Source organism: Eschrichtius robustus, chromosome 16 (genome assembly GCF_028021215.1).
Source record: "Eschrichtius robustus isolate mEscRob2 chromosome 16, mEscRob2.pri, whole genome shotgun sequence".
Classification (NCBI taxonomy): domain Eukaryota; kingdom Metazoa; phylum Chordata; class Mammalia; order Artiodactyla; family Eschrichtiidae; genus Eschrichtius; species Eschrichtius robustus.
Window position 1 is genome coordinate 6,345,366 of NC_090839.1, and position 6,189 is coordinate 6,351,554.

The window sequence follows — 6,189 nt, forward strand, 5'->3', positions numbered from 1 at the left end:
CACGTGGGCAAGTGATTTCTACCACCTGAGTCTCAGTAAATTAGGAATAAGAATAGAACCTATACCTCATAGGGTTGCCATGAGAGTTTCATGAGATGCAACATGGGAAACGCCTAGTGGATAGGAAGTACTCAAAAGACAGTCACTATCTTTACACACTGTCATTCCTATCGATTATAATCTGAATTGAAACAGAGACATCAGAATTGAAACGCATTACCCAGATTTCAATGGACAGACTTCCCTCTGGGCTGTTGCCTGGACCAGTCCTTGACAAAACCAGCCCTATCCTCAGAGAGGAGGTGGGGCAGGTAGACTGGAGCCTCTTAACATTCATCTTGACTCTCTGATATCTTAACACTGTAAGTTGAAACGACTGGTGTAGATAAGGTACAAGACCCACGAGTGGTAAAGTGTATTTTCTCCAGGTGCACGATCTTCCAACAACACTCTGATTCAGTGGCTCTCAAATGTTACGAGTCCTCCACAAAATTGTGACCTAGTGCACATAAACTAAAAGAAAAGTTTAACAAACAGTATTTCCCTTACTGTGAGAGAGGTACCCCGATCCTGATATTTTCTATTTTATTCCTTTTTTAAATTTAATTTTTTTAAATATGGAATGCTTTACAAATTTGCGTGTCCTTCTTACACAGGGGCCATGCTAATGTTCTCTGTGTCGTGCCAATTTTATTTTATTTTTATTTTTTGGCCATGCTGCACAGCATGCAGGATCTTAGTTCCCTGACCAAGGATCAAACCCACGCGCCCTGCAGTGGAAGCGCGGTGTCTTAACCACTGGACCGCCTGGGAAGTCCCGTGCCAATTGTAGTATGTGTGCTGCCAAAGCGAGCTCTCTATTCCTGTTTTTAAAATTGCTTGTCACAAACAACTAAATAGATTCCACGAGCCGTGATGGGTCATGACGCGTTTGAAAACACTGCTCTCATCCGCAGAGATCTCATCCGCGACAACGAGCTGGGTCCAGAGACCACAGAAAGAACTGTCTTGAGCTCTGTATGGGGAAGTGGCATCCCCTGATCCTGGAATGTTCCTCTGGCGGCAAGGGATTCAACGTATTGGGTAGAAAACGGCAAATAAATATCAGCAGGAAAACTTTTTCCCATCAGCCCAAGGTACCGCCTCCAATATGGACAAAAGACTTCTACTTTAAGAGCATGGGTAATTAGCTGGAACAAAAAGACAAAATCCACTCTGTGCAAAAGAGCCTTTCTAGTAGCAAATTAGTAAACCAAGGCTCCCCGCCTTTGCCCAGCAGATGGTGGAACCAGTAGAGAACAATGATGAGAACATCGGCTCTGGAAGCAGATGGACCGTGGGTTTGAATGCCTTCCTACATGGTGCTACCTGTGTGATCTGGGGCTAGTTTCATAACCCCCAGCAGCCTAAAATGAGGATAATAATTGTTCCTACCTCTAGAGTTGGTGAGAGGATTAAGTAAGGTAATAAAGAGCTTAAGCTCAGTGCCTGGCATATAATAGGCACTCAGTAATATAAAGCGCACACACACACACACACACACACACACACACACACGCACACACACACACACACACACACACACACACACACACACACACACACACACACACACACACACGATGATTTCCTCTCTGTAATGTCTCTGTTTAGAGAGTCTATCATTTTGTAACAAGACAAGGTGTAAATAAATAAATAAGTGTACTTCTTTCTTGAGATTGTGTCTATGAGTTAGAGATGATGAAGAAATGGAAGGAAATTATGACTGTGTTACCCTGACCCTCCTTCGGGGTTCGCCCCTCATGTGTCTGATGCACTAACGCAGTGGAGCTCTGTTTTTCCCGCCAGAGTCCCACAGGCGTCAGGGTTCTGTTGTTGTTAATGTGGAAGAAACATGGTTTGCTGGAAAGAGGCAGTTACAGGTGGGGAAAGGCTGCCCATCTGGGGCATCTCTCCCTGTACAGTGTCCCCACCGGCTGAGCTCAATGCCCCATCATTCCACCCCTGAGACCACCTGACTCTCCTCACCAACCTCTGGGCTCCCACTTTTGTCCATTTCAACACAGCAGCCAGAGAGGTCTTCTAAACCCTAAATCAGATCATGGCACACCCAAAGCACTTTAGATAAAATTCCAATTTCGTCCTGGGGCCTACTGGGCCCCGCAAGTGGGGTCTGGTCCCTGCAGCCCTTTCCAGGCTCAAGTCCTTGCTCTCTCCCTGCAAGCAGCCTTCATTCTGTTCCCCTAACAAGCCAAGCTTGTTCCTTCCTTGGGGCCTCTGCCTCTGTCGTTCTGGCAGCCTGGAGGCTCAGCCTGAGGATCATTCCCCAGCTCTCTCTGGCCACATAGATCTGAGCTCAGGTGTCACCTCCTCAGAAAAGCCCTCCCTGACTACCCCATTTAAGAGTACCCTCCCCACCCTCATGCCCCCAACACAGTGTCCATTGTATTGTCCTGTGGCACTGATCGGGGTCTGAAACTGCCTTGTTTATTCATGTATTTAGTGTCTGTCTCTAAGAATGGAGATTCCACAGAGCAGGGACCCAGAATCCCAGAGCCCAGAAGAGTACTGGGCACGTAGCAACTTTGTTGAATGAATGAATAAATGAAAGATCTGAACTTGGCCCTGCCTTTTCCTAAATCCTAGACCAGAATGGGTTGCAGTTACAATGGGTATCCCGGGATTTCGCAAACCTGCATACGGCATTTGGAAAAATGCGATAGAGATGAAATTTAATCTCTTCTAGAAGTTTAAAGTCCTGCCCTAGAATTTTTTCTTTTTTTTTTTTACTAAATTTGGGTGTTTGGGCTAAAAAAGCATGATGGAATAAGAACCTGACATCTATTCCCAAAGGGATTAGTTTACTTGCCTCTCCTTAAAAGTTGACAAGCCAAAGAAGTAAGATATTAAGGATCACAGAGGAATCGGGGAGAGAGGGAGAGAAAGAGAGGGAATAGCTAGATTGCTTCATTCATCTCCTCAGCCCAGAAGCAGGCCTTCAAGCATTCACGGCTGCCTGTCCAGTGCCAACTGGGGTTGCGTGTCCAGTAAGTGCATCACCACAAGGCTCATGGGCCCCTGATACGGAATCTCTGTTTTAAGCGATGGTGGCACCTAACCGGGGCCTTGTGGGCCGCCATCACACACAAATGAGAGAAGATTAAATTCCGGCAGGCAAGTAGCCACAGCTGCCTGCCTAGTTCTTGTCCAAACCCAACAACTTAAGCCCCTAGTGGAAGTGAAATAATAAAAAAAAAACAATGCAATGCCAAATCCAGGCCAAAATCTGTTCCAGCAATCACCAGGCTTTTACATTTAAAAATGAAAGAAAAAAAAAACCCTTTCTGTCTTTCAACTGAGCTGCCTTCTATGGCTCTTACTGTGTATAATGTGTACAGACACATAAGCACGGGGCCCTCCACCCAGCCCGGCCTTCACAGCAGAATAGGGAGTTTACAGGAGTGGGAGTGTGGGGTGTGCACCCTAACATCACCGGAGCCAGTATTTGCCTGAGACGAGGTCTTTCTAGATGTGAGTCTCTCTGTCCACGCCCAGGATGTTCACCATTTCACTCGGCTGTCTGGAGCACAGTCTCAATCATTCCACAGACATTTCCGGAGGCCCTGCTCTGTACAGGAGGCCATGGGACCACAGCAGGTGAAGAGCCGGCTTGGGCACCGGACAGAGGAAGGATTCTGGGTAGGAGACCTAGGTTTGCCAAGCCGTGGATGGAGAGTGCCCAGCTAGGCTCTCTTGAAGGGAGGAGGAGAGCAATGGCCACCTGACCTGACCCCCACCCTTTACCAGCTGTATGACCTTGGGCACAAGACTTGACATCACCCAGCCCCCGTGTCCTCACCTGCATCTTAGTTTCCCTCTGTCCCCTGGAGTGACTGTAAGGATGAAATGAGATGAAGTATGGAAAACACAATACCTGGCACAGAAAAACTGCTTCTAATAATGGACCACTTACTGATACCCTTTAGACCCGCCCTTTGCAAACTATAATGTGCCTGCTGATTACCTGGGGATCTTGTGAAAAGGCAGATTCTGATTCGATTGGTCTGGGGTAGGGTCTGAGATTCTGCGTTTCTATCCAGGACATAGGAGCTGCTGGCCTGAGGACTTACTGTGTGAGCCCTGGAGGAGTGGAGCTGGTTGAGCAGACATGGGCCCTGCCCTCTGTTCCTCCAAACAGTAGGTGTTGTCCTAAAAGAATGCCCGAGTGGGGTCTCTACGTGGTTCCACGACCTCCTACCAGGCCCACCGCATTGGAACCTCAGCCAGGCTTCTGGTAGATGGTCCGTGGTCACAAGCCACGCTGGGTGAGGGAATCTGCCCAGCTCGGTTCAGAGCCACCCATGGCCAAACAAGTAGAGGCTTTACAGCTTCTAAGCCACATCATCAAACATGAAGGACAACTCATGGGCCCCAAGAGCTCTCTACAAATTGTCCACAGTCTTCCTTCGCATGCCCACCCGCATAACCCCACCCCACCCCTTTACTTTCAAACGAGGCGCCGCGGGAAGGAATGCTGGTGAGTGAACGGGATGGTCGACGGGCCGGCAACCGTGGCGTCCCGCTGGGTGGGCTGGTGGCAGCCTGCAAGGCTGGGGTAACATGGCAGAGCCGCGCACTCGCCTGCTGCTGGCCCTATGCCTCCCACACTGCCTCTTTGTCTCAGGCTGAATTTCCCCTGCTTTTTCCCCTCCTGCAGATGGTTAGCTGCTTCGATTGTTTCACTCATAGGGCCAGTCCAAACCACAGAGCTTGGCACTGCCTTCAAACCTCCCATTTGCCAACGTCTGTTTATCAGATCCAAGGCGTGTTCTTTGGGGCTGATGGTCTGACAGGAGCCCTATTTTCCAGCCGCGAGGGACATCCAACTGTTACATAAGGCTGCACCAGCCCCATTCATTCCTCCAGCGTGAAGGTGCTTTTGGAAACGGCAAGGTAATTGGCAAGACGAGAACCACTGTGTGGTGGGCTGGTTCAAACGGAACGACAGTCACCTCTGTCACGGCAAACCCCAGCCTCCCTGCTCCCTGGCTCCAGTCCAAGGGTCTTAGTGGGCGGGAGAGGCGGGGAGGGGACGGGAAGGAATCTTTAGATAAACTCTGAGTGGATCATACAGCAGCCAGAGTGATCTCTTCAGCACGCAAATCATGTTAGCTAAAGCCCGTCACTGGCTTCACAGCCTCCAAGACTCCAAGGGTAAAATCCTGAACGGCCGTAGACAGCGTTTCCCAGTCTCGTCCCCTGTTGAGCTCGTCTTGCTGGCCCTGTGCATCTTCTCCAGCACACATCCCCCCGCCCTTGTGCTTTTGCACACGCCAGGCCCTCTGCCTGGAACACTGGTCCCTCCCTTTGCACCTGGCCAAAGCCTCCCCGTGCTCTGGAGCTCCACTCCTCGGGGCCGACTAGGTCAAAACCTCCTTTAAAAGCAGCCAGAGCACCTCTAACCTCTCACCTCTCCTTCCCACCATGTGTTACAGCACATTTATTCCTTGGATCATTTGATCAACCTCTCCCCAGTTATATCATGAACTGCATGAGAGAGACCAAGCTTTTTCGGCCTCAGTATTGTGTCTCAACATCTGGTACAGAGGAACCGCTGGGTAAATGTTTCTGAGTTCCTCTAAAAGTCTCCTGCATGTTAGAAAAGCTCCCCACAAGAATCTGTTCTTGAGAATCCCAAACAGAGGTATTTGTTTCCTTCTAGGCTAAGTCCCCATAGCTTCTCCACTGCTCCTTGGGCCTCCATTTAAAGCACTGGTCACCAGTATGGGTTTTACCATCTGTCTTCCTTGCCTACGTGCCGTGTGGGCAGACAGTGGGCTTCTAGAAGAAGACCTTGAGGCAAGGATTTGAATGCGAGGGATTTGGTTGGGAGGTGGGTCCACAGAAGACCTGATGGAGGGTGGGAAGTGAGGGAAGCCAGCACAGGAAGTGTCACCAGCTACCACCCGAGTGTCTGAGTGGCTGGAGCTCAGTGGTGCTGGGGGGGCTGGGAGCCGGCCCACTGGAAGGGACTCATGCACCATTCCTGTGAGTCACTGGCTGAGGACCGCTCCCAGGGGGCAGCAACTCCCAGCACTTCAGCTGGCCCCAAGAATGGCAAATCTCCCACCGTTACCACAGGAAGCCCTTGGGCAGAGAAATGCAGGTGCTGGTGGCTGGTGTGCACGG

At 50.0% G+C, this 6,189-nt stretch overlaps 1 pseudogene; it reads right to left on the reverse strand.

Annotated features, from left to right (window-relative positions):
* Nucleotides 1-611: 611 nt before the first annotated feature.
* On the reverse strand, nucleotides 612-704 carry LOC137750833 (U6 spliceosomal RNA; annotated as a pseudogene).
* Nucleotides 705-6,189: the final 5,485 nt, after the last annotated feature.